This window comes from Anabrus simplex, chromosome 4 (genome assembly GCF_040414725.1).
Source record: "Anabrus simplex isolate iqAnaSimp1 chromosome 4, ASM4041472v1, whole genome shotgun sequence".
Classification (NCBI taxonomy): domain Eukaryota; kingdom Metazoa; phylum Arthropoda; class Insecta; order Orthoptera; family Tettigoniidae; genus Anabrus; species Anabrus simplex.
In genome coordinates, this window is record NC_090268.1 from 111,131,737 (window position 1) to 111,158,682 (window position 26,946).

A 26,946-nucleotide genomic window follows, 5' to 3' on the forward strand; every position below is an offset into this window, starting at 1 on the left:
CAAGAAATAACAAGTATGACAGGTACTCAGTAGCATATCAACAAATTAAGAATGTACAATTACAATTTGTTATTGGTTTTGGGCTTCGAACCCCCAGACACACAATCCTTGAGCAATGAGCCCAACTTTACTTATGTATAAGGTTCAACAAAGGGGCAGAAAACCCCAATCATACCAAGGAGCACTAGCTCCCAATTACCCAGTTAAGCCTGCTCGAGGCACACAGAAACCAAATTTAAGAAAGAGCAACCCACTCTCAAAGTTCAAGCCTATTCAAAGGCCACACCAAACTCAACCTTCAGTCTGCCCTCCAGGCACACAAGAACAGGGGTAATAATACCCAATCTACTGAGGCCTATTAAGTGAAGAAACAGGTCAATTACATGGCCCAAAATTCTGAGTTGAATGGAGGCGTAACTTGCACTCCTAATACACCTTTGTAAAACCTATTTGGCTCTTAGGCCGCTTATGCAAGGGCTAATCCCATACTACGGAGGTGACACGATAGGAAAATTTATTACATTATGAAGCGAAGAAAAACGGTTATGAAAACGTATTCACCTCAAAAATAATATGAGAGGGAGCTCGAGAGGGTTAGGCACTCTCTATCCCGATTTGTAGTTAAAGAGACGGAATTTATACCAAGTGTCTTTTACATTTTAAAGGAAGGTTACATGATAAAAGTTTCAAACCTGCCCCGAGGGTTAAATTGCTGAGTTAGCACGAAATTAAGTTATTAAAAGGCCATTACCTTATGGAAGAACTGCTGCCCGAAGGAAGAGGCGCTTCCCGCCCCCTGCTACATAATCACACTAGGAAAGATGTTACTGAAGTGGCCAGGAGATAAGAAAATCAGCAGTTTATATACCCTCGCGGAAAATTCGAAACATTTCATGAATGAGAACCCACAACCCCCTCAACTTTATTGGCTAGGATCAAGCAACATATCCATATCGGAGAAGGCATACGTTATTGGTCAAAAATTAATTAGAGAAATTTGGGATTGGTTAAATTCAAAACAAGCGGAAAGAGAAGGGTTATACTGCCAACCCAAAAAATGCTGAAAGAAATTTAACAAATAACAAACTTATGAACACAAAATTTCTCAAAAAACAGTTCCTTCACTTTGCACTAGGGTGCACAATTGTAGTTCTTCAGTAGTGCCATCTAGAAGAGAATGTTCACACTTCTCACTACAGAGAAAACAAATATAAATCGAAAAAGACACAGTTCAGAACTCTTCAAAATTTACAATAGCGACATCTTCTGAGAAACTTTAGAATTAACATGGTTGTTAAAGTTCAGGCTTCCTCCAGTAGAGGAGTTTCAACTGGCACAATGTTTTAATTAGCGGCGCGGAGGTGTACCGCCCGGTACACTCAGGGCAGCCAACGGTAGAACCAGCCCATTGCCTCCCGAATACCGAGCTGAAAATCCGTGGTCACTGTTAGCCGAAGCTACTCTGTTCGGTAAAAGTAAAATTCACAGCAACTTTACTACAATGCTGTATTGTAGTGAATATTAAAGGTCGCAAGCTTTATTCTTAGTTTTCTTTACGTAGCATAAAGTTCACTTAGCTATGACAAGCATAAAAAATAATGCGTACCACATTTACTTTTATGCAAATTAATTTAACTTGAAACGATTCTCCAATCACAATGCAAAGCAAAACTTCCCACGATTACAAATACCTGTCCAGAATTACTAGCGAAATCTTCTGGCATGATAATGCAATAGTAACTTCTGGGAGGCTTCGGTTAACAGTAATACGGAAAGTGGCTCAAAATTCAGTATGCTCCCTGCATTGTCAGTCAAAACAAACAGCTGTCAGTGTAACAGAGCTTCAATATAAGTCGAATGCTTTCAGTCGATTAATATACTCAGGTGAAAACAAAGGAAACAATTTTGAATTATCAATGAATGCGTGAATATACATGAGAACCAGGTTTTCACGTGCTAATGTGCTTTTGAGAACCCACTGCGACTGCTATATAGTTCATTGTGTCACTAAATACTATTTATATATTGCCATTGGCTACAATAAATCTTTATATATTCAGGTTAATACAGTACTGACCACTGTTGTTTAAGAATTTTATGTTTACTGACAATTTTTTGCCATGTATACTGTTTAAATTTACATTTGTTTGGTCTTTTCTTTTTCAGGGGTGAAGCACATTTATTTCTCGGCAAGTTCCTATCAGTCAGAGAGCCTACTCTGGAAGAAACATAGATCTGAGCTGCTGGATGAAATGAACTCATAAAAGGTAGGAACATGATGTTTCTATTTAGAACTCGGGGCCTGTTTCACTATATACATATATATATATAATGTGAATGAATATAATAGAAAGTATTTAAAGCTTTGTATGACTAGTTCACCACTGGCTGTACAAATGTAATATCTTGATCATGGATTTCAGAGGGTATAATAGATTTTCAAGATCTTTGTTAAAAGGCAGTGTTAATTTACAGATATTGTGGGATAGGCTTCTGGTGTTCTTAACCCATTTCAGAGAGTGAATGATGCAATATCTTCTACACTTACATATTTATGTTTAACCCTCAACTGCAGTCGTCAATAGTACGCCCACACTATAGTTGTGCAGTCCCCTGGACCGCGCTTAGAAGGTGGGTAAAATGTGTAAAAATCACCTTCCAACACAATTTTTTGTGTTTTGTACTACATATGTGGGACCTTATATGAACCATAAAATGCATCAGATTTACAAAATTGAGTTCCACTGTTCTGAAAGTAATTTGTTCATGTTACATTCAAAATTTGCACACATGGACACAAATAATAATAACTGAAGGTATTTCCTTCCTGAAAACTTCAATATTGTAATTTAATGTTAGGATTCACTGAAGTCAAAATTGATTCATGTTCTCTATAATAAATTTCACAAAAAAATCTGTACTACTCAAATTGACCATATTCAACGTCAAGTTACACGCACTGCAAACACATATTATTTGAACACTCCAAACAAATTGGAACTTTGCACTTGTCACTGCTTGTCTTTCATGAGTTCATTATTTCACAGTTATTGTTTTACACTTGCGTTTGTTCTTGGAGTTGTTAAAGTTATTGTCCCTGATTCGTCACATTTATTTTTGTTATTTGTTACGTTTTTTGTTCTTGTTATGTAAGTCGAGCGGTCAAAGTGAATTATTACAAGTAATGAAAATCATTTTATTTTCCATATTGAAAGAATCTCAATAATATCTCTTATATTATTACAAAGTGAATTGCCGCGATCTTCCCTTCCCGTCGTGTGTATTTGTTAATCCTTCTTTGTTATTGCTTTATTGTTTTCCTGCTAATAATGGAAAAAATGAAGATAAGAAAAACTTTCACTGTGAATGAGAAAGTTAGAATATTAGAAAAGGTTGATTTGTACCGTGGAACACGTGTTTCATTGGCACTCGAATAGCAGCTTCCTGTATCCACGCTGAATACAATTGTGAAAACAGAGGAAGCATTACATCAAGTGCTTCAGAATGCGGACCAAACTCCAAGAAAGGGATGTATGCGTCATACTGCAAATATGAGAAAATGGAAATAATTGAAGTTGGTTTGAAACTTCAAGAGCCGCAGGCATTCCAATTGATGGTGGGCTCTTAAGGGAAAAGGCGCTTAAAGTGGCAAACATTCTTGGCATTGAAAATGTCAGCACGTCCAATGGCTGGCAACCGATTTAGGAAAAGGTATAACCTAACCTATAAAACTGTTTGTGGGGAATCTAATGCAGTTAGTGATGGATCAATAGAAGATTGCAGGAGCTGACGAAGGATTACGAGCCCAGGAACATTTTTAACCTAGATGAAACTGGACATTTTTTCAGTGTGTTGCCCAGCAAGACTTTGGCATTCAAAGGAGATAAATGCCATGGTGGGAAACACAGCAAGATGAGGCTCACAGTAATGTTGGGAGCCAATGCTGATGGCTTTGAGAAGCTCCACGCCTATGTGATAGGGAAATCTAAAAAGCCTCGTTGCTTCAAGAATGTGCTATCATTACCTACTGCCTATGATGCCATCTGTAAAGCTTGGATGACCTCATATCTTATCCGACAGCAGTTAATTGCTGTGGATTCAAAAATGGGTGTGCAAAATAGGAAGATTCTTCTTTTCATCGACCGTTGCCCTGCACATTCCATGGATGTTAATTTGAGGAATGTGCCATTAGAACTTCTGCCTGCTAACTGCACAACCTATGGATTTAGGGGTCATTTACTCCTTTAAGTCACTTTATAGGGAAGAACCTGGTGCAGCGAATTTTATTCCTTATGGATGCTGGAAAGGATCCATCATCATTTAAATTTTCAATCCTGGATGCGCTTCACTTCATTGCACAGTCTTGGAGAGCCATGAAGCAGACTACTATCTCAAATTGTTTCTTGAAAGCAGGATTTTTCAAGAATCAGCCCGAATCTCAGCTGCCAGAAGAAGAAGAAGAAGGCCTGCTACCTGATGTATGGAGAATGTTGGAGTCAGACTGCACTTCGGGTAGATGATTCTGTGATCACTGCAGAGGAAAGAAGTGTGGAGGAGTTGGTTGGTGAGCAAATAGCAGCCGAGTCTCCCACCAGTGACAGTGATGAAGCAGAGGAAGACAGTGAAGTGATGCCTACCAGTGCTGATGCAAGTGCAGCAGTGGATGTTTTACGCAGGTATCTGTCATCTGTAGAGGGGAGGGAAAATAATTTTTATAACCTTTATGAGCTTGAAAAACAAATGGAGGTCATAAGAAATAAGAAGTTTAAACAGAGATCGATTCTGTGATTGTGTAGTTTTCCATCTGGAATAAATTTGTGTAAATGTTGTAAACACAGGTACAATAGTAGCAATTAAAATGTTTCATTCAGAGAAAATATTGCATCTTAGATAATTCTATAGCCATTCTAAGAAAGTAACTACTGTATATTAAAAGAATATATGACACAAATTTTAAACCACCTATTGGTAACCTTCTCCTGGACAAAGGATGAACAGAATTACAAAGACAGTGTAGTCAACAGTTAATACAGTACAGTAATTAACTTATATGGACTTTTATTTGAGGTAATTACAGTAATTAAAATAATATGCATTTGTGTAACATGTACCTCCTTTTCCAGAGCATTTTTATACGAAGCGTGATTTTTAAGTAAGGTCTGTTTTGTTGTAGACACTAGTAGTTCGCGTGCATATCGCAACGAGCGCATGTGTCGTGTACCGGCATGCCTCGGGAAGGACTGATGTCAGTTTCAGCTCTGTAGCTAACCTGTACGGTTCTGTTCTTGCTTTCAAAATGTTTAAGACTATCAACTCGCTCGCTGCATGTGAGGTTCGGTCAGTGATACTGTTTTTGTCAGCAAGGAACCTGTCTTCTACAGAAATTCATCGACAGATTTGCGAAGTGTACGGTGATACTGTTATGAGTGAAATCAATGTGCGTAAGTGGGTACGACAATTCGAAGATGGCCGTGACAACGTCCATGATGAGGACCGCTCCAGTTGCTCTTCTTTGATTACAGACGATTTGGTGGCTTCAGTTGAAGCGAAGAACAGGCGCTTCACAATAACAGGTCTCTCAAACAAATTTCCTGACGTCGAGATCAGTGCTTTACAACATTGTTTCTGAACACCTAAAGTTTAGGAAACTGTGCTCCCGTTGGGTCCCGAAACTCCTAACAGAGGACCACAAAAACCAAAGATTTGAGTGTGCGATGAAGTTCTTGACTCGTTATGACTAAGAAGGTGGCGGCTTCTTGAGTCAGATCGTAACTGGAGACGAAACGTGGGTTTCGCATATCACGCCTGAATCGAAGCAACAGAGCATGGAATGGAGACACACACACTCGCCTGTAAAGGTGAAGGCCAAACAGACTCTGTCCCAGCGCAAAATCATGGCGTCGGTGTTTTGGGATAGGCATGGTGTTTTGTTGGTCGACTTCATGCAACGAGGAACCACTATCAATGCAGAAGCATACTGCCAAACCCTGAGAAAGTTACGCAGAGCGATTCAAAACAAAAGACGCGGCATGCTGACAAAGGGAATTGTCCTTCTCCATGACAATGCAAGACCTCACACTGCAGGTCAGACCTGCGATTTATTGGGAAGTTTTAGACCTCCAACCCTACAGTCCTGGTCTTGCGCTGAACGATTACCATCTGTTCCTCCACCTCAAACATCACCTCACTGGCAATACAATGATGACGATGACGTGAAAACGGCAGTGAACTCTTGGTTATCGGAGCAGGCGGCAAGTTTCTATGAAGAGGGTATTTTAAAATTAGTTACGAGGTATGATTAGTGTTTGAATAAACTTGGCAACTATGTCAAAAAATAGAGTGAAGTATGTACTTTACTTTTTTGAAATAACCTTTTGTTGTGTACTTATTTTCAAACGGACCTTACTTAAAAAACACGCCTCATATATACCTGTACAAGTTGTTTCCCATGCTTAACACTTCCCCCCCTTTTACACCAGTATTCCTTGGTCCCTTGAAAAGTGTAAAAGAGGGGTAATACTGTATATTAGTTTAAAAATAACACTGTATGCAAAGAAGATAATACTGTAAATTAGGATCCCACCCCCCCCTCTTCTTGGTTTTCAGTGTCAAGATCTTCATTAATTTTCTTAGTAGTTGGTTTGCGGCTTAAATACAGTCCGTGATTCACTGCTGGAATGTATGGCAGTAGAAGCAGCAAATCTCTGTCTTTTAAGTGATTAATATCCCTTCCTGATGGGTACAGGGTATTCAGGTTTTCCAGTTCTTGTTTCTTCAACACTTCATTTGGAAGTAATACTTTCATCTTCTTGTTCTTTTTTTGGCCTTCCAGGTTGTTTTCTGAAAATATGAACTTTTATCCATGACTCTGAATGTGACTATGAGAACTTAAGGAACAGGAAACCTGGCTTGTCTTTTGTTACTTTTATTGTTGTTATTTCTCTACTCAGTCCTTTTCTACCCTCAACACTTGGTTTGTCCCTCATTACAATGTTTGTTTAAGAGTAAATCCTTGAAGTCTGAATTTTCCATGTTCACTACTGTAAATGGCTTCTTGACCTGGGCCTTTTTAACAGTGTTTTTCCATTGTTCGGGAGTGTAAACATAATCAACTTGTCGAGACTTTTTCTCTATCATTCTGAAATCACTATCACTTGGCAAAAATGTGTGGCCAGCCACCAGAAATAAATGTTTTGTTTCATCAAACTTCCCATTATGAACCAAAATGTTATACAGGATAAAGATAACCATATAAATACAAGAATCTGAGAAGAACCAGAGTTTAGTTTAGTTTAGTTTTGTGTGGTTATCAGCCAAAAGTTTTAGTAGGCATGAACCAGTTTCACAGGATCACCGAGAAGCAATGTTTTCCATTCACATGCACATGATACCAGATTCATCATTATAGACATGAACACTTAGATTATACATCCACAGCTGCCTGAGATTGAAAACTTTTTCGTACATATTTTAGGTAAGTCTTATGTGATAACTAAGTATTCACAAGTAGGATGTTTAAAGTCTTTTCTGGCATCAGTTAGAGTTTTGTATTCTTGTTCTACTTTTATTTGATGAAGTCAAACTGCACCATCCTCATCCATAGCCCCCCTCCAGTCATCGCATACTGTGCAGGTGTCACTTAAAGGTGCCTTAAATCCATTATTAAAGATTTCTTTAAAACATGTATTTCTCATATGAAAGGGGAGGGATTACATTAGTCTGTTCCTCGTGTTCTTTGAGATAGAATCTGTGCATTACAATAACTGATGTGAGACCTTATGTAGCTCTTGTGTGGGTTTTCCTTTCTACTATAGTGGCTAACGTACCTAGGAAACATGTTAACTTGTTTACACACAAAATTAAATTGACAGTCAGGTTTTTTTTCTTTTTTTTTTTCAACACTTCAACACTTTCCGTGTCTTCCTCTCTTGTCCTGACAGGGTACTGATGGGTTGGAAGATGACCCAGAAAATGAAGTACTTCCATTCAGACTTGCATCACTGTAACTAAAATCATCGTCAGCTCTTCCACATGATTGTTCCTCTTTCTTCCCATGTCTAGCAACTGAAGCACGCTATCTAGATACAGACAATTTGTCACCGAAAGCTTTTAAACACACTCTAACGTTTTTACCGCTTTCATTTCTTAGGTAATAGTAGTATGTCACCTTTCTCTTAGGACCTTTTTTTTTTTTTTACATAGGCTCTCTTACTTCCCTTACATGACTTCTATTTAATTAGGCCGAACAAAAAAGCATTTTGTAAGTTGTAATTTGCATGTTTGTAAAATCCTACAAAACAGTTTTCTTTTTTCAATATCAGATAGTTTGTATTACTCACACCAGGTACCATTAGCCTTTTCATTCTTCACTGCACACTTACATCCTTCACTCATTCTCTTAGCTGGCGCAAGTTTCTTAGTTTTATCACTTACATAAGCTTCACCACTATTTCTCAATCTCCTAGCTACGGAGCTCTTCCAGTTGTTTTCGTTTCGTTTAAGTTTTTTACATTTACTCACATTGAAACCACTGTTTGTGCCACCAGAAGACATTTTACTCACACTAACACTACTATTTGTACCATCACAAGACATATTCTGGTTGAAAAAGTACCTACATGTCACTCTCGCTCCTCCGCTCCAGTTCACTGAGGCATGTGGGTTAGCCCCTTCTCTTACTAATTGTACAGCTGATATCCAAGGTCCTCAGATTTCTGTGTGTATTAGGACAGACAAAGAACTATCCCACAACCGCAAGTAGTGCACAGGATTGCTAAGAGATACCAGCACCATGCGAAAACACAATAAAATGAATTTCTGAATTTCTATGGGTTAGCTCCTTCTCTTACTCAAGCACTCAATTGTATTTTGAATAAATAAATTGCAAACAAGAAGCTTCCGTGGCTCAGGCGGCAGCGTGTCGGCCCCTCACCGCTGGATACCGTGGTTCAAATCTCGGTCACTCCATGTGAGATTTGTGCTGGACAAAGCGGAGGCGGGACAGGTTTTTCTCCAGTTATTTCGGTTTTCCCTGTCATCTTTCATTCCAGCAACACTCTCCATTAACATTTCATTTCATCCGTCAGTCATTTATCATTGGCCCAGAGGGGTGCAACAGGCTTCGGCAGCCGGCACATTTCCTATCCTCGCCACTAGATGGGGCTTCATTCATTCCATTCCTGACCTGGTCGAATGACTGGAAACAGGCTGTGGATTTTCAAATTGCAAACAACAGGTAAGAGGACCAATATACTAGCATAGCAATAAGAACCTCAATGAAGACTTGAGAAAATAATAAAATATCAATAACTAACTGGCCACAAAACATTGATTACAATAGCAACATTTCAGATTAAATGAGATACCCAAGTACAATTACACTATATAAAACATCTAGAAAGAAGAAGAACCCTATACTGGGGAAAGAAAGGAGGATCACAGGCATGGGTGGGAAGTGGGACCTTGCCGAGCAACGCGAAAATCAGACTATGATATAGATGTTGATTCCCATAGGGAACCTAAAATCAGACTATTTACAAAAGTATCACCACGTAAAGAAAAACTCTGTAATACATTGACAGAGAATATTGCACTCAATGTTCCAACAGTCAGACATTGTGACGCTTCAATTCCGAAACTAATTATATGAACTGATCAAGCATAGCAATCGCACCAAATGCACAAAGTTACGAGAATATACAGTATGATGGCTTGAATAGAGGTGAGAAGCGCTAGATCCAGAAAGGGTCTGGAAACTAAGTGCCAGCAAATAATAAAATGTCTTTGCTCACAATATGTCTCCAAATATTATTATTATTATTATTATTATTATTATTATTATTATTATTATTATTATTATTATTATTATTATTATTATTATTATTATTATTATTATTACGGAGATATCCGTGGTAGGCGGAGGTGAAAGAAGGTACGGGCTGGAATAGGTCTCAACTACAAAATTAAAGTTAATTTAAAACTTTAACAAAGGTTATATTTTGTTTTCAAAATCAACAAATAAAAGAGTATAACAGGTACCAAGTAGCAGATCAACAAATTAAGAAATTACAAATTACAGTTCATTACAAGATTTGGGCTTCGAGCCCCAAGTATAATTTCTGAGCTCTCAGCTCACAACCACAAATTACCAAAGGGCAGAAAACCCCTAATTGCATGGAGCACTTGCTCCCAACTTTTAACCTCAAGCCTCCCAGAGGCACCTTTCACACACCAGAAAGAGCTGACCCGCTCTCAATTTTTCAAGCCTATTTAAAAGGCCATAAACTGACTTTACACTAACTGCCCTCAAGGCACACTTATAATGGCACAGGGGTACCTTGTACCCGATCTACTGGGCCTTCTCAGGAAGGAAAACAAAACGGGTTAAATAAATGGCCCAAAATACAAAATTGAATGGAGGCGAGTACTTGCACTCCTACACTAAAGTTTTTTCAAACCTATGTGGCGCTAGGCCGATAATACAAGGGCTAATCCCAAGCTAGGGAGGTGACTTGTATGAGAAACATTAATACATTAAGGAAGAGAAGAGAAACGGTCACGAAAACGTAGTCACCTCAATTCCAAAAATGAAGGGGAGCTCGAGAGGGTAAGGTACTCTCTATCCCCGAATTAAAGTTCGAGAAAACTGAAGTTTACCAGGAAAAGGGTTTTACATGTTTAATAGTTTACATATTAAAGGTTTCAAACCTTCCCCGAAAGTTAAACTGCTGAGCTAGCAAGAAAAACAGATGTTAAAAGGCCATTACCTTGTTGAAGAACGGCTGCCTGAAGAAAGAGGCGCTTCCCGCCCCCTGCTACATATTCACACACTGAATTAGATGTTATACGAGTGGCCCGGAGACAAGAAAATCAGCAGTTTTATACCCTCGCGGAAAATTCGAGACCTTTCAGGGGTAATTAAGACCCGCCCTCTTAACTTTATTGGATAGCTTAGAGCTACATATCCATATCGAAGAAGACATACATGATTGGCTGAGAATTAATTAAAGAAATTCGGGATTGGCTAAGTTCAAACCTGGCGGAAGGAAGGATTAATTTGCCAACCCAAAAATAAAAGAACAAAATTTAGTAAAGACAACAATTTTTGAATACAAAATTTCTTCAAGAAGGTTCATTCCTGTGCACCAGAGTGCATGATCATAGTTTTGTTTGTAGAGACATCTGGTAGAGAACGTCCACACTTCTTGATCAATGACAAAAACACATCAAAATTCGCACAGAGCCATCTTCTGAGAAACTGTTGAGTTAATACAGTTTTTTAAAGTTCAGGCGTTCTCCTGTAGAGGAGTTTCAATTGGCACAATATTTGAACTAGCGGCGTGGAGGTGTACCGGCCGGTACTATTATTATTATTATTATTATTATTATTATTATTATTATTATTATTATTATTATTATTATTATTATATCATATGACATTTACAAGCATAATGTGTAGAAATATACAATGAACATATAAATTAAATTATAGAAGTAATTAAACTAGAATGTCCAGCTTCGACAACCAGTCCACTGCACTTGGTGTCAATTCATGCAGAGCCCGTAATCCATCCTTAAATGCTGACAGTGGACAACTCTCAACAACATGAAGCAATGTCTGCTTCTCAGCACCATACTCACACGCAGCACTTTCACAATATCCCCACTTTTTCATCATATATTGGCACCTGCCGTGGCCTGTTCTGAAACGGTTGAGTTTTGACCAATCATGTCAAGGAAGATTGAAACCTGGCACTTTCTTCATTGGGTCTTTAATCAGAAAGGCGTTGGTGGGTGGACATTGTTCCCATCGCTGTCTCCATTCTGCTGTTACACTGAATTTTTCATAGGAGTCCAGAGTGGATTCCGGGATTTTAACCTCATCACAGGTGGATCTCGTAAGGCATTGAACAAGAGTGAATTCCTGTGTGCAGAGGTCTTCTTGAGCAACTGTACTTTCGCTGCTTTTCTCCTCAGATTTGGAGGAGCAATGTTTGCTAAAACAGGCAGCCACTGAGTAGGAGTGGACCTCACTGTACCAGTAACAACTCTCATGGTTTCATTGAGCTGTATGTCAATCTTGCTCGAATGTACGCTGTTTTCCCACACAGGAGCGCAGTACTCACCAGCCGAGTATGCTAGAGAAAGTGAAGCAGTGTGAAGAGTGTTTGCATCTGCACCCCAGTTGCTGCTGGCTAGTTTATGCAGCAGATTTACTCTTGTACTCAGCTTCTTTGACAGATTCAAGTAATGCTGTTTGAACGACAAGGATCGATCCAGTGTGACACCCAGATATTTTGGGAAGAAATTGTGGGAGACTTCTTTTCTGTTAAAACCACATGTAGCTTCCAATTAGCTTCCATGTTATGCAGGTAGAATACTGTTACTTCTGTTTTACTAGGATTTGGCTGGAGTCTCCATTTGTAAAAATAGTCACACATGGTAGCTAGGTCCTCTGTAAGTACATCCTCACGGTGTGCCGAATCCATACTCTGAGTTCTGCAAACTGTATCTTCTTTGAGTTTTTCTTGGTAGGTCATGGATGTAAAGATTGAATAGAATGGGAGATAATACTGACCCTTGGGGTAAACCATTATTTAGAGATCTCCACCTGCTTCTTTCACCGTTCAGAAATACAGCAAGTCGACAGTTGGATAACATGTTGTTTAGTAAGCATGCTACCTTCTCACAAGGGATGACTTGAACAAATTTGAGCAACAGTCCCTCTCTCCAGACCATGTCATAGGCTGATGTAAGGTCGACAAAAGCTGCAGTAGTCTTCTGTCTTTTCTGGAATCCTGCTTCAATCTGTGTTGTCAGTGTTAACACCTGATCACAACAACTATGATTCTTTCTGAAACCCTCTTGTTCAACTGAGATGACTCTTTCTATTGCTTCCTGGATACGGTTAAGTATCATTCTTTCGAGCATCTTGTAGATTACGCTAAGGAGTGAAATTGGTCAATAATGAGAAACATGTTCCTTCCTTTCCTGGTTTCAAGACTGCAATTACTTTGGCTTGTTTTAACAAGTTAGGTAATTTACCAGTTCGTAGAATTTCATTGAAGAAGTTGACTAGCCAATGTTTTGTACCAGGGTCTATGGCCTTCAGAAACTCAGGATAGATTTCATCCAGACCAGCAGCTTTATTTATCTCTATCTTGGATAGAGCCTTGTCCAGTTCTTCAGTACTGAAGTCACAGGAATACTCCGGATGGGACGTCAAATGTGATCTTCTCATTCTTAGTTGGTTCTTAACACTCCTTGCGTGTATCTTATCCATCTTCGCTCTAGAGATTTGTGTCAGTCTGGAGTCAATGGTGTTTGGGTTAATTGGCCAACTTCTGCGTTTCATGTTAGGGTCACTACCAAGTTTTCTTCTGAGGTTCCAGGCTTTACAACTAGAGTATGTTAAAGTCCATCTCTGCTGTAGTTCTGTGCCACTTCTCTCTCCTAGATTTATTTATAGCCCGTAGCAACTCATCAGTTGACGTTTTATTAGGAGAGTTCCAATATTCGGTGTAGAGCTGATTACATTCTTCTGACCATCCTGGTATATACGTCTTACGATATCCCCGGGGAATGAACTTTCTAGCATTAGCTTTTATGGCATTGACAAATCTACTGTAATTTCCAGGAACTGGTGGTATCCACTGTACAGTGTTATCAAGCCCTTTTGCAAATTTATCTCACTTTGCTAGTCGAAAATTCCAACGAGGTCGTGGTTCTGAAGACACAAGAGGGATCTCAGTGCCATAGTGAATAATAACTGGTCTGTGTTGACTGTGAGGAAAGGAACTGATGACCTTTCGTTGTACCATTTGTTGATTCTCAGGAGTTGACTGTGACACTACGCACAGGTCAGGAGAATAATCCTTTTGCCATCTGCCAGAATGAAATGTGCCAGGATGTTTAGCATTGTGGACAAGTTGTAGGGAGTTTGCTTCAATCCAGTTATTTAGGTTGGACCCATTGTCATCTTCGAATTCGTATCCCCATGCTGGACTGTGACTGTTGAAATCTCCGACGTACAAAACAGAGTGATCAAAAACTTTTAATGAACGGCTGGACCAACTGACTCCTGGTGGTTTATAGACATTCACAACAGTAATGCCTGAGATTTCCACTGCCAGGACAAATATATCTGTTGCGCTGTCTTCATAAACGACTTTAAAATCAGTTAACTGGGATCTGATGTAAGTTGCAGTCCCATAACGTTCATCATTGATTGCCCCAGCAAGATTGTAACCACCTATTTTTCCTCTTCTGAAGAGATCTTCACTGTCACTAGTGTGTGTTTCCTGTAGTGATATCAAATCCATGTTCTTCTCCAGCATAAGACAATACAGATACTGACTCTTTGGTGGTGATATTGATTCAATATTTAAGTGACAAATGTGGAGATTGTTACCAAGTCTGATCGACATGTATTCTGGTTGGTCCTGAAAAGGACTGTTAGCGGACATAGTATTTGCTGTCATCTGCTTGTTGCTGTGTAGCAGCGCCTTCGTGGAAGAATCAGCTGGTGTACCATCGTTGCCCAGGGAACACCCGAATACCTTACGTAGCACTCTTCAGGGAGGCTTCTTCTGTGTTCCCCAGGATGATAATGAAGCATGACCAGCACTCAGCATGACAAGATGTTGAGCCCTCCACACAGACCACTCTGTCAAGACTGGACTGAGGAAGGGAAGGAAAGTCTCAGTATATATAGGGCATGTGTAAGGTTCTGGAGACATACAAAAATATTTTTAAACGTCGGCAGAAAATGACATATTCTTGATGTGACGAAGATGTAGTGAACGAAGAGACAGAGGCATGCGGTATTCAGTAATATGACAGGCACCGATGCAACGTGTTAGTAGTATGGCGGCGATGCAGAAGTCAACGACATAGGTAAATGAAGTAGCATGTAGACTTTTGGATGAATGTTACATATTCCCACCACCAGGAGAAAGCCGAAGGATGTGCAGAAAATGATGACCATGGGTAAAAGTACCAAACAGACTATGAATAAGGAGGAGGATGTCCTGAGAGAGGTGCCTTGTTGGGGGGGGGTGATGATCGTCCATGAAGAAGATAGAGATACAAACAAAAACTGAAAAAATAAAACAGACTAGCGAGAGAAAATGTTCCAAAGAAAATGGTAGAGAAATTGGGGGAGGGTGGAAAGGATCTTACTGGTCCAAGAGAAAAAAAAGGAAAGGTTTCAGAGATTTTATAATATACATTACAACAAATTGCTCTCGCCACAATGTTATTTTGGATCAAAGAATCTTTCAGTTATTAACCACAGCGGAAAGTGATGATGAAGGTGATGCTTTTAATGAATTGTTAACCGATTTTGAAAGTGAGAGTAATACAGAGTGTGCTGAAAATATTATAAGTGAAAAAGAAACAGTCTCCTTCTGAACGAAAGAAGGAAAACAGGGTGAGTTCAAAAGCTGTTTCATCACTGTTTTTGTGACAGATGGATGACTTTTTCCCACCAGACTTTCAGGTAGTGTTTGATGACAACCCTTTTTAGAACTTTTATGCCAGTGGAGTTTGTGAAGCTTGTTGTTGATGAAACAAATCAGTATCACAAACAACTGGTGGAAAATATTGAGCTGTCACCACATTCCAAGTTTAGAAGTAAATGTCAACTTATGTACTTGTAAGTTGCCTCCAGTTTTTAAGAAATAATTTTATTTTGGGCCCTTTGCTTTGTATAAAGATGATGCGCGCGTGGGCACAAAATGTGTAATTTTGTTTTCTCTGAAAATAATATTGAACATACTGTAAGCGTAAGACTTTCCATTTGCATTTAGATTCATAATGAACCAACATTTATAAACATTTTAAACTAATCACCCCACTGCTAAAAATTGAGACTTCTACATTTTTTTTTACATACAAATAAAAAACTCAGCACTGAGTTACCAAACAGACAACTGGTATCTCAGCACTTAAAAGGTTAATTCGTTTGAGTAGAGTCAGAAACTAATTGAAGGAAAGCGGTGGCTGGTGTTAGAAAGGAAAGAATCTGATTAGAACTAAGCCAACGAGGGCAACAGTTAGCGGAAATCTATTTCTCCACGGGAGAAGCAGATCCATGATTTTAAACTTTGTTGGGTGATGCTGTGTACTTCTTGAGGATTTTATCAATAAGGTGAATTCTGAACTACAGGTGATTGAATATTCCTCCATGTTGTTAATAGAAGATGCCGGAAAATTTTCTGCTAATATTTCTTCATTCGTTTCCTTGCTGTGGAGTATGTAAAGATGTACTGATCAGTAAGATCTACTCCCCCGCCCCCATAGAATCATTGTAGTCAATGCAAACTACAGGTTCCTCTTTAGTTTCGTCCTTGCCTCTGATAAGGACAGTTTGCATTTCTGCATTGTGGACACTAGCAAGCATGTAAACGTCTCTATTGTTCTTTCATTTTAGAACCATGAGTTTCTTTTGATAAGCAGCTGCTACCTCTCCTTTTTTTATTGAAGCTTTTTTACTCATAAGTTCATTTGGGAGATTTTTCCAGTTGGTTCTTACTCTAGACACTGCGTCAGTTTAGATGTCATTTAGCAGGTCTTGCAATTCAGGGCTGCTACAGTAATGTCCATTCTTATCAGGCATCCTTATTTCAGAATAGTATATACCAGGGTACACATAATTCTCGTCGGCTTGGAATACAGTGGTACATCAATGCCATGGACTTACAGTATATTGTTGAGTTCTGTTTATTTTCCAGTGTACCACAACATATTCCACACCTAGACAGTTTTCGCTACGCAAACTTTGTAAGATTCCAATGTGAACTTTTTCTTTGAAATGCAGACCTTCCAACCAAGGTGACCTTTCCATAGAATTAGGCTTTTGTCTGTGAATAGCTTGTCATCCGGGATGTAAGCCTCCTGAAATATTTTTACAAAGTGATCGAAGACTGGCTTTACTTTGTATAGTTTTGGAGACATCTGCCCATCGTCAGAAAATGGAGAAATTTCAATAGCAGAAAAAACCTTTTTCCGCCTTGATCTCGTAAAATATGGGCGTGGCTAATAACTTCTTACAAGAAAAATAATGCTCTATTGTAGGTTTGTGAACAATCCATTGAAGAAGCAAAAAGCCAGAATAAAAGTTTAATTTCATCCTACCCTCCTTCGTTTCATTTTGCTCATCAGTGTTCTTCCATGAATTTTCTGTTGAGCATAAATACTGACAGATAGTATCATCCACTCACAGTTCGTAAATATCCTCTGGAGTCTTTACATCCAAGGACTGTCCTTTTACTCCAGGAGTGAATTTTGCTGGAAATCTACTCCTTTTATATCCATCTTCTACCCATGTAGTAGGCCCTGACATATCACTGAGTCTACCTGTCTCTCTCCATCGTCACTGTCGTCACTCGAAATGTCACTTTCAAATCTGCGACCATTCGCTTTGATAGAAGCAGAATGCTGACCTATACACTTGTGCCTCCTTCTTCTCTGAGGAACGAATCATCTTCACTGTCTGAATGGAAGTCACTGAAGTCATTGTCCTCGTCACTAAACTCCAGCATTTCATGTACAAGTGAGCGTAAGCTGTCACCACGTAATTCTTCAACCCGGTATCTTTTAGGCGATATTATTATGACTGAAAAATACACTCATGAAACACATAACAGAAGGAAGACAAGCGGTGTACTACTAAAGTGTCATGTTAAAAATTACCGACTGTGTAATTAGTAGTTGACCTCTAATGGTATTTTTATTACATAAAATCAACTTCATGGTCCATATCACACTTTAACAGATTCACGACTAAGTATTTTTTATTTTCCACCTTGTCGATAGCCAACGGCCGTAGCCGTGTTGAAACACCGGATCCCGTGAGATCTCTGAAGTTAAGCAACATTGGGCGTGGTCAGGAGTTGGATGGGTTTCCACGCGCTGTTGGTGAGGGGGTAAGGGAATGGAGGAGTGGAAAGGAACTGGCCACTCTACCGCATGTAAACTCCGGCTCGGGAGCACCTCTGCGGAGGTTCGGACCTGCCTTCGGGCAGAATAACCCTTACCTTACCTACCTTGTCGATACATTAGTTGCTTAAGGCAACTTATTGGTTATAAAAGAATTTATATATTTTCTCATGAATATTTTGTTTTTAATGTTGTCATTTAATCTTCTTATGCTATTTTTAAGGACTCTTTCTATCAAAGCATTGATACTTTGTCAATATATGAATTTTTCATCTAAACAGTGTTATGTGGCTGAAGATGTTAGTAATATACTAAACCACTGGTGGCTCGTGGCTGTAAAGTATGGTGAAGAGCTATAACCTGTTCGGTTTCGAGCGACAGATTTAGGAACTACGTGTTGTTTATGGTTGTTTTGTACTTGTACCTGTGACTGGCGGAGGGTCCAGCTTGTGACCAAAAATGTATACAGACCGGAACGTCACAGCGCGGCAACCATGTGGCTGCCTTTGCTCTACAATGCACAGTAGAGATAAGATCTGACCGGGAGACTAACAATTATGAAAGCACGGCACCCTTGGGAAGAGATGGACATTTTGTCGTGTTTTCATTTATGACACACAGCTGTTTACTGACGCTAGAAACCAAAAAAGTTATAGTAGTTAAGAAAATATATATTTACATTAATATTTACATTAATTGTTTTTCTTAATAATTGAACTCACTTATTTTTTGTACATCAAGTCAATCCTCCGATCCTTTAAAGCTGCAAACTTGTCAGTAATGTCTTCATAGAATGGTTGTTTGTTCATTAACTGCAGAAGTAGTTCTTTCTGAATAGCAATATTCCCCAAATAAGAAAGTCTCTCTTCTGAAATTGCATTTCTAAGGTATGTTTTATACGTTTTAGGCAAGAAAAGCTTCTTTCCACTGACACAGTAGTAGATGAGATGGGCAGAATAAGGGAGAACAATTTATAAGCATCCGTACAAATGTCTTTATCTTCGTGAAGCATTTGGAACGTCTTTTCAGTAGAAACATGTCTGTACTTTTCATCGGCATACAAAATAGATAGTTCGTTTCTTAAGCGATGCATCTTAGGAAACACAGATCCAAAGAAATTTTGCACATTTTCAAGAGCACTAGAAGGAAAGCACGTGTTGTATTCTTCAAATTTTGTGTTATCGGCTAAGCAAACAATTTTAATTTTTTCACAATTGCGAAATCTCTCATCAGTTCCCATCAAAATGTTATCCAAAATTTCAAAATATAAAATTCGATACATCTGAACACATTCTTCCTGAGTAAGGGTGCTATACTCTCGGGTTTGGCGCATATCCGTCATTTTGCTGGACTTTTCAAATTTATTTAGAAAATTCTCATTGGTCCTCTTGTTTCTTAGATCACATGTTGTTCTTATTTTTGATATACAATAGTTCACATCCAATGACTTCTTTTTCAAAATATCATAAAGAATATTATTTTAACAAAAAATGTCATGAAACCCTACTGCCAGATAAGTTAATTCAAAACTGTTCATGTCGTGAAGAAAGTCTCTGGCAAGTAGGGTACATTTGTCACCAGACTGTTCACTGGTAACTATATTTTCGAAAACTTCTTTCAGCTCCTCCCAGTCATCCACAGTTACACTCAATAATTTTGAGTTCGAGCTCCAGCGGACAGGAGTCACGGTTCAAGTTTTAAAACTTTTTTTGTTCCCATTAGCAGTCACGGTTGGAATGCGTGGCTCCTGTGTGATATCTGTCGTATTGTCCACCTGAACAGAGGAAAATTAGCACTCGTCAATTCTGTTTTTACAAAATCATCGATGTATTCTGAAATGCACTCGATTAACTCATTTTGAATGCTGCTTGATTCGCCACTAAACACACTTTTTATCTTAGAATACTGGTTTTGTATTTCTGCAGGGCTCCTTGACACCAGCAATATTAACAATTCCTTAAAATTACCACGATTTATTGAATTTAATGTTTCATCATGACCATGAAAAGCTAGTTCTTGCTTACTTAAATAGAACACTGCATCAATTACCAACTGAAGGAAAAGCCTATTTAAATGTACATTTTCATTGAACTGTACAATATACAGTCCAGCATTATCATTCAGGGCATCAGAGATCGTATTTTGGTTTCTTTCCAAAGTCTTCAAATCTAGCTGGCATTTTATATGTTCTGCAGAGTCTGAGTGCTTATGTAAAGAGCATGTTATGTTCAAAAGGGCTGAAAATCCTTCTTTATTCCAAATGTTATTTTTATTGCTAAAAAGTAAGCAGAGCCAACAAAACAACTTCTGTAGAGCTGGAGAGGAGCACAACCATGGAAATTCTGTAAACCACGATCGTTTGAAACTAAGATTATACGATTTACCAGAATGTTTCACTTCTTTTGTAGCACAAATTTGCAGTGATTCAGTGGGGCAACAAAACGTTGAACTTCGTTCTGATCTTTGTTTTTCCAACATGGTTAAGTGTAAGAGAGGGCCGTGAGCCCTAACTTCGCCACATACAAAGGCATGAAATAAATAAATAAATAAATAAATAAATAAATAAATAAATAAATAAATAAATAAAATGGTGTTTCTAATAAAATACACACTATGTCATAAACAGGATACAGGTTTAAATAAAACAACACAACCCTACGAATGAACCACGATGTGTTAGTACTCATACTTTACACAGTATGACGCAGGGAAGACGAAACATTCCGATCTTCCGGCAACTTAACTTGCACATTCCGCTATGAGAAAAGTAGTACAGAAATATTTAAAATAGTTATATTTGAATCAGCCTTGTCAATACACTTATTAATGAAAGAAAATTTATTCAACCAAACATGTTTCAGGAATTCAACCAATTCCTTCATCATTGGTCAGATAAAAGAATAAAACAACATAACACAATATTTTGTGTTTACAATTCAAAAAAGTATTGTGTCCTTAATACACCATATCAGTGAGTAAAGAAAACGCCGTGCAAAAAAAAAAATTATTTTCGTAAAACTAACAAATATCAAAAGTAAAATAAATTTTTAAAAAATTCATTCATTCAATACTTCACCGGAAAAGTCGCCCCTGTACAAAAAACGTACCACTTTTAACAAATAAGTTGCTTTAAGCAACTAATATAACGACAAGATGGAAAATAAAAAAATACTTAGTCGTGAATCTGGCTTTTGTTGTCAAGACTATGACTGGTAGCAATGTTACCAGGTGCCCCTTGCATGAAATCCAAAGGAATGAAAACTTCTCATATAAATTCAGAGCTCTCCACTAACACTGAAGATTCCGGTGATGACGCTGATGAAACATCGAGTGTAGGGAGCACGTCTAACACAGATAACACATCACGTAGCGAAACCCCCACAAATAGAGGTCGTAAAGGAAGGAAAGGTCGTAAGAAAGTTGTCACTCCCACCATGAAGCTTCAGTACAAGTTCTCATCCTGGCTTTACTAGTGTTCTCTGTGATGCATTACAACAGATCTTTTATAAACTTCACTCCGTTTTCCAGAATATGAAAGATTAGAACAACATCCAACTGCCCTCACAAGTTCTTAAATATGTCCTCCAGCTTTGTAATATTGTACTAAATACACTTGAACCTACTATCAATGTATTTTGTCCAAGTTTATCCATGTACATTTTTAACAGTTTTCCATTGTACTTGTCGAATATATTTTTAATAGTGAAGCTACAGTATGTACATTTTAAAGTAAACTCCCATAGCATTTGTTGAATGTGTTTTGTCTCAGATTTTTATGTATCACTGTTTTATGTCGTATGTCTGTCTTCTTTATTTTGCTGATGATGACCTCTAAGTCTGTCGTAGGACAGCTATCCTAATCATGATAAAACCTTCAATAACCATATTTTGTATAATAGAAAAATATTATCACCGAACGTATATGAGTAGGTCCAGTGGAAAGGATTTGCTCTGAAGACTTGTAACATTGCAACAGACACTCAGACGTCCAATATGGTGGCAGAAACATCACCATTAGGTCTCTGATGTGAAACATGTATATTTTCTTTGTAGATTGTTTTTGAGGAGTGATTGTTTTCTTCTTCTGGCAGGAATGAAATAAGGTTAGGACTGTGGTGTTTTAAAAGAGAGTTTGACGAGACTAGGATAAGTTTCGTAGTGATAATAAAGTTGTTTAGAAATACGTAAACGAGTTCTCGTGTGATATTTTTATTTCATAAAATAAAAAATCACATATAGAGAACGATAAATTGGCGACCGTGACAGGACTTCCGAAACTTAACGATGAAAATTGATCAAATGACCGTCGTGATTTTACGAAAGGCGCTGATATCCCGAGGGTTACTGACGGCTGGGAGCAAGTCGGAACTACAAGAGAGGCTACGCTAGGATCTGATAGAAAATGAGGAAGACCCAGGCAGTTTCGATTTTGAAGTCGTCTCGGAGAAGGAAGCCAACGACCGGGTAGGCATTATGCTTACGCAACTAACTACTTTGATTGGGACACAATCTGAAACACTCGAAGGGAAAATAGAGGCCCAGGCTCAAGAGATAAAAGGCCGAATCGATTCCTTGGTAAGAGATCTGAAAGAGGATATTTCAAAAATTAATGAAAAAATCAACAGCGTAGAATCAGATGTAGACAAAGTAGTAAATGATATGCATACCTTGGAAAACAAAGTCGAAGAGAAGATTGGAGAAATCGAGCGGGAATCCAACCATTTTAAAACCGAAGTAGGCCAGAAACTTACAAAGTTTGAATCTGAGGTTAAGGGATACTGGTCGATCCCAGAGTAATCAGAGATAGCCTACCAGAATTTCATGGGAAACTGGAAGAGTGTCCTAAAGCATTTTTAAAGACATCAGAATCTCTACTAGGTAGGACAAATATACCTACGGAGATATACTTACAAATTGTCAGTCAACAACTAAAAGCATCAGCAGGGACTTGGTGGCAGAATATAAAAGGGCTCAGCCTCGACTGGGAGGAATTTAGGAAGGAATCCGTCCAGAGATTTGACTCGGAGTCTGTCCAAACGTCGGTCCAAACGAAGTTCCTCACTGAAACGCAACCCAGTGGGATGAGAGCAGGAGCTTTCGTAATTCAAAAACTCCAACTATTTAAGCGAGTCCATGAAAAAGAAAATATTGATACAAGCGTTCCTTATATAATCGAGCTGCTACATGATAAGATACGATCACTTGTTAAAGTGGCACAACCAAAAACTTTTGAAGAGCTCAGTCACATCATAACAAAACTGGACGAGGAAACAAGTTACCATTCCTCAAAAATGAAAACCTCAACAGCGGGGGAATCCAAGAAATGTTACCGTTGTGGGCAGACCGGGCATTTTAAGGAACAATGTCCGGAAAACTAGCTTGGGACCGTTCGAGCTGGGGGAAGGAGGGTTCCGGAATGAAGAAGCCCCAGATACATGGCACCTGGCTGGAAGATAAACATATTGGCCAAATCTGTAGTGATGATGAGCCTAGTTCACCCCACCCGGCTATTAATTTGACGATTGATGATAAGCCTGTAATCGCTATCCTTGACACTCAAGCTTCACACTCGTTTGTGAGCATGAATGTGGCTAAATTTTTAGAACCTATCCATCCTGACAAGGTGGTAACAGTCAGAGGGGTAATTCACCACATACATTATCAGATTGAGGGTTGTACTTTTCTTCAAGTCAAATGCTCCACTGAAGTCATAGACATACCGGTGAAGGTTATCAAGGATTTGATACCTGACATAATATTAGGACATGACTTCTTAACTAAATATGGGGTAGTGATAGATTACACAGCTAATGAAATATTCTTTGGTAATAGGAAGAGATGTAGACTGGCATGGGTTGAAAATAAAGCTCTCGAGTCACAAACATTAGAACCCAAGGTATGGGCGGATCTGAAAACAGGACGGATGAGGGTGGAGGAGAAGGAAGATCTTGAGAAGTTACTGAATAAGTTCCCTGAGGTCATCACTGATAAAATCGGGTTTACCACAACGGTAAAACATAAAATAACATGCAAGGATAATACCCCAGTTAAACAAAGGCCCTACTCACTTAACCCAGATAAACGAAAATTTGTTATAAAAAAGGTCAAGGAAATGGAGAACCAGGGATTGATTGAACCTTCAGTATCAGGATGGGTTTCTCCGATAGTATTACCTAAGAAAAAAAGTGGGGATTATTGACTTTGTGTAGATCTGCGTCAGGTAAATAACAAGATTATGTCAGATGCCTACCCCATGCCGGATCTACGCCACCTGATAAAGCAAGTGAGTGGGGCAAAAGTCTTCAGTACCCTCGATTTGAACTCTGGTTACTGGCAAGTAGAAGTCGAAGAAGGATCTCGACCGATGACTGCTTTTTCTACCCCAAGAGGACTTTATCAATTCAGAGTCATGCCATTTGGTCTTAAGAATGTTCCAGCCACCTTTATGCGTCTGATGGACGAAGTCTTATCAGGATACACAGGAGAATTCTGCCAGGTCTATTTGGATGACGTTCTCGTGTATAGCAAGACATTTTCAGACCATTTGGAACACCTAGCTAGAATATTAGAAAGACTGAGTATTCAGGACTTACTTGCCAAGTCAAGAAGTGTCAGTTCGCATCAAACTCGGTTGAGTACTTAGGTCATGTATTGACGGACAAGGGATTAGAGGGACAAATTGAGAAGAATAGGGCCATTCAGGAACAAGAAAGACCTCGAACGAAACGCCAGGTACGTCAATTTTTAGGCCTCTGCGGGTGGTACAGTAGTTTTGTGCCGCACTTTGAGATGAAAGCTGCTCCGTTAACTGACCTCCTCAACAAAAACATACCATTTAAATGGACTCAGAAGTAAGAAACAGCCTTCCAGGAGATAAAAAGATCTATTTGTGATGCTCCAAGTCTAGCCTATCTGGATACAAACCGGGAAGTCTGCTTACAGATGGATGCGAGTGACATCGGTCTTGGGGCTGTACTGTTCCATGAGAGAGAAGGAGGAAGCAACGATATAATTGAGTTTGCCAGTAGGAAACTTTCTGCTCCCAAGAGAAACTATTGTACAGCCGAGAAGGAAGCATTAGCACTGGTGTGGGCTGTCGGGAAGTTTAGAGGTTATCTAGAGGGAAGGAAGTTCAGGCTATTTACGGATAACTCTTCACTTCAGTGGTTGAACCAAGTATCTGGATCGAAGTCCAAACTGATGCGATGGGCCTTGATCCTTGCCGACTTTGATTTCGAGATCTGTCATGTTCCTGGGGCAACCAATCAAGCGGCGGATAGCCTATCAAGAAATCCTGAGGACGGGCAGGTATCAGCGACGAATTTATTAGAGAGAGAAATTCCTGTGCCAACTAAGAGGCCCCAAACCGATCATGTGCTTCTTGCTATCCAGCGAAGGAATAATGAGATCGATTTAGAATTAATAAGGAAATGGCAAACTGAGGACATGTCCTGTAACCGAATGAAATCCTGGATCAGCAAACGCAGCTCTAATTGTCGATCTATCCCAGTTCAGTTTAAGATGTGCTACAAGAACTTTCGACTCGAAGACGGCATACTTAAATACATTTCACATCTGCCTGGATCTTCTCCAGTCATCGTCATCCCGAAGTCGCAAACCACGAGGATTTTGAATAAATATCATGATGATCCAGAAGCCGGACATCCTGGTCAAGAGGAAACATATTCTTCGATTCGGCGACGTTTCTTCTGGAAGCACATGCGGCAAGAAATTAAGAGCTACGTCCAAGCATGTGATATCTGTACTCGCACTAAGGCGAACAATCAGAAGGCGAGTACCAGCATGAGAGGACGCCGACCCCATCAACCTTGGGAGGTACTCGCCATTGACCTTATGGGACCGTACCCTAGGACATCTCGGGAAAAAACGGGAATCTTCATGGTGACTGACCTATTCACCAGATGGGTGGAAGCATTCACCATCCCTGGAGCTACATCGGGACGTATCATACAACTCTTAAAGACAGAAGTCTTCAGTCGTTATGGATATCCTCGGTGTATACTCACAGACAATGGTAGTCAATTCACTTCGAGACAGTGGTTGCAAACTTTGTCAGAATGGGGAATCGAACACTGGACGACACCGATCTACCATTGACGGTTATGAATTTCATGTTTTTGGTCCGTATTGAACAATATATAAGTAATAACAATAATAACTTAAATGTTTCCACCTTTTCAATACAATATATTCACAAGATTACAAAATTATACGGTACTAGTTTCGACCCATCTAGGGGTCATCATCAGCCGTATTGGAGCACAAATGATCTTTGCTCCAATACGGCTGATGATGACCCCTAGATGGGTCGAAACTAGTACCGTATAATTTTGTAATCTTGTGAATATATTGTATTGAAAAGGTGGAAACATTTAAGTTATTATTATTATTACCGATCTACCACCCACAAGCGAATCCAACCGAACGGAGAAATCAGGAGCTGAAGATGATGTTTCGAATTCACTTGGTTGACAAAGAACATACCAAGTGGGACCAACACCTACATGAGTCCCTACTGGCCATCAGACAGTGGATTAATCGCGTCACAGGTTTCTCGCCTGCAGAACTTTTTCTTGGACGTCCAATCAAGAGAACCGGCGACTGGAACTTCATCCATGGGCGAGAAGAGGAACTGGAGGGTCTTGATACATGGCATGTGCAGAACCAGCAGCGAATTCAACAGGCGCATAACCAAGCCGAAGAGCGTTCCAGGAGAGAAGCCGAGAACAACGATACACCGGAAGAAACGGAGTTCAAACCGGGAACCCTAGTTCTTTGTCGAAACCATCCCCTCAGTAACAAGCTTCAAAAGTTCCATGCTGGGATGGTTCCAAAATGGCTCGGGCCTTTTGAGGTGGAGAAAAGGTTGGGAACTGGTGTGTATCTTCTGAAAACTATACCGCCGACGAAGGTGCATACTTCAGAGTTAAAGGTATTACCTCGACCCCTAAAAGAAGGCGGAGGGACCGGCGAGTTGGCTCTCTC

At 39.3% G+C, this 26,946-nt stretch overlaps 1 long non-coding RNA gene across 2 annotated transcripts in view; it reads left to right on the plus strand.

Annotated features, from left to right (window-relative positions):
• Positions 1-26,946, plus strand: part of LOC136872457 (uncharacterized) — a 118,404-nt gene that overhangs the window by 33,793 nt on the left and 57,665 nt on the right. For both annotated transcript variants that reach the window (XR_010859907.2, XR_010859908.2), the window contains exon 3: positions 2,167-2,267. This is a non-coding gene — a long non-coding RNA (uncharacterized lncRNA). The remainder of the gene's footprint in view (positions 1-2,166; positions 2,268-26,946) is intronic.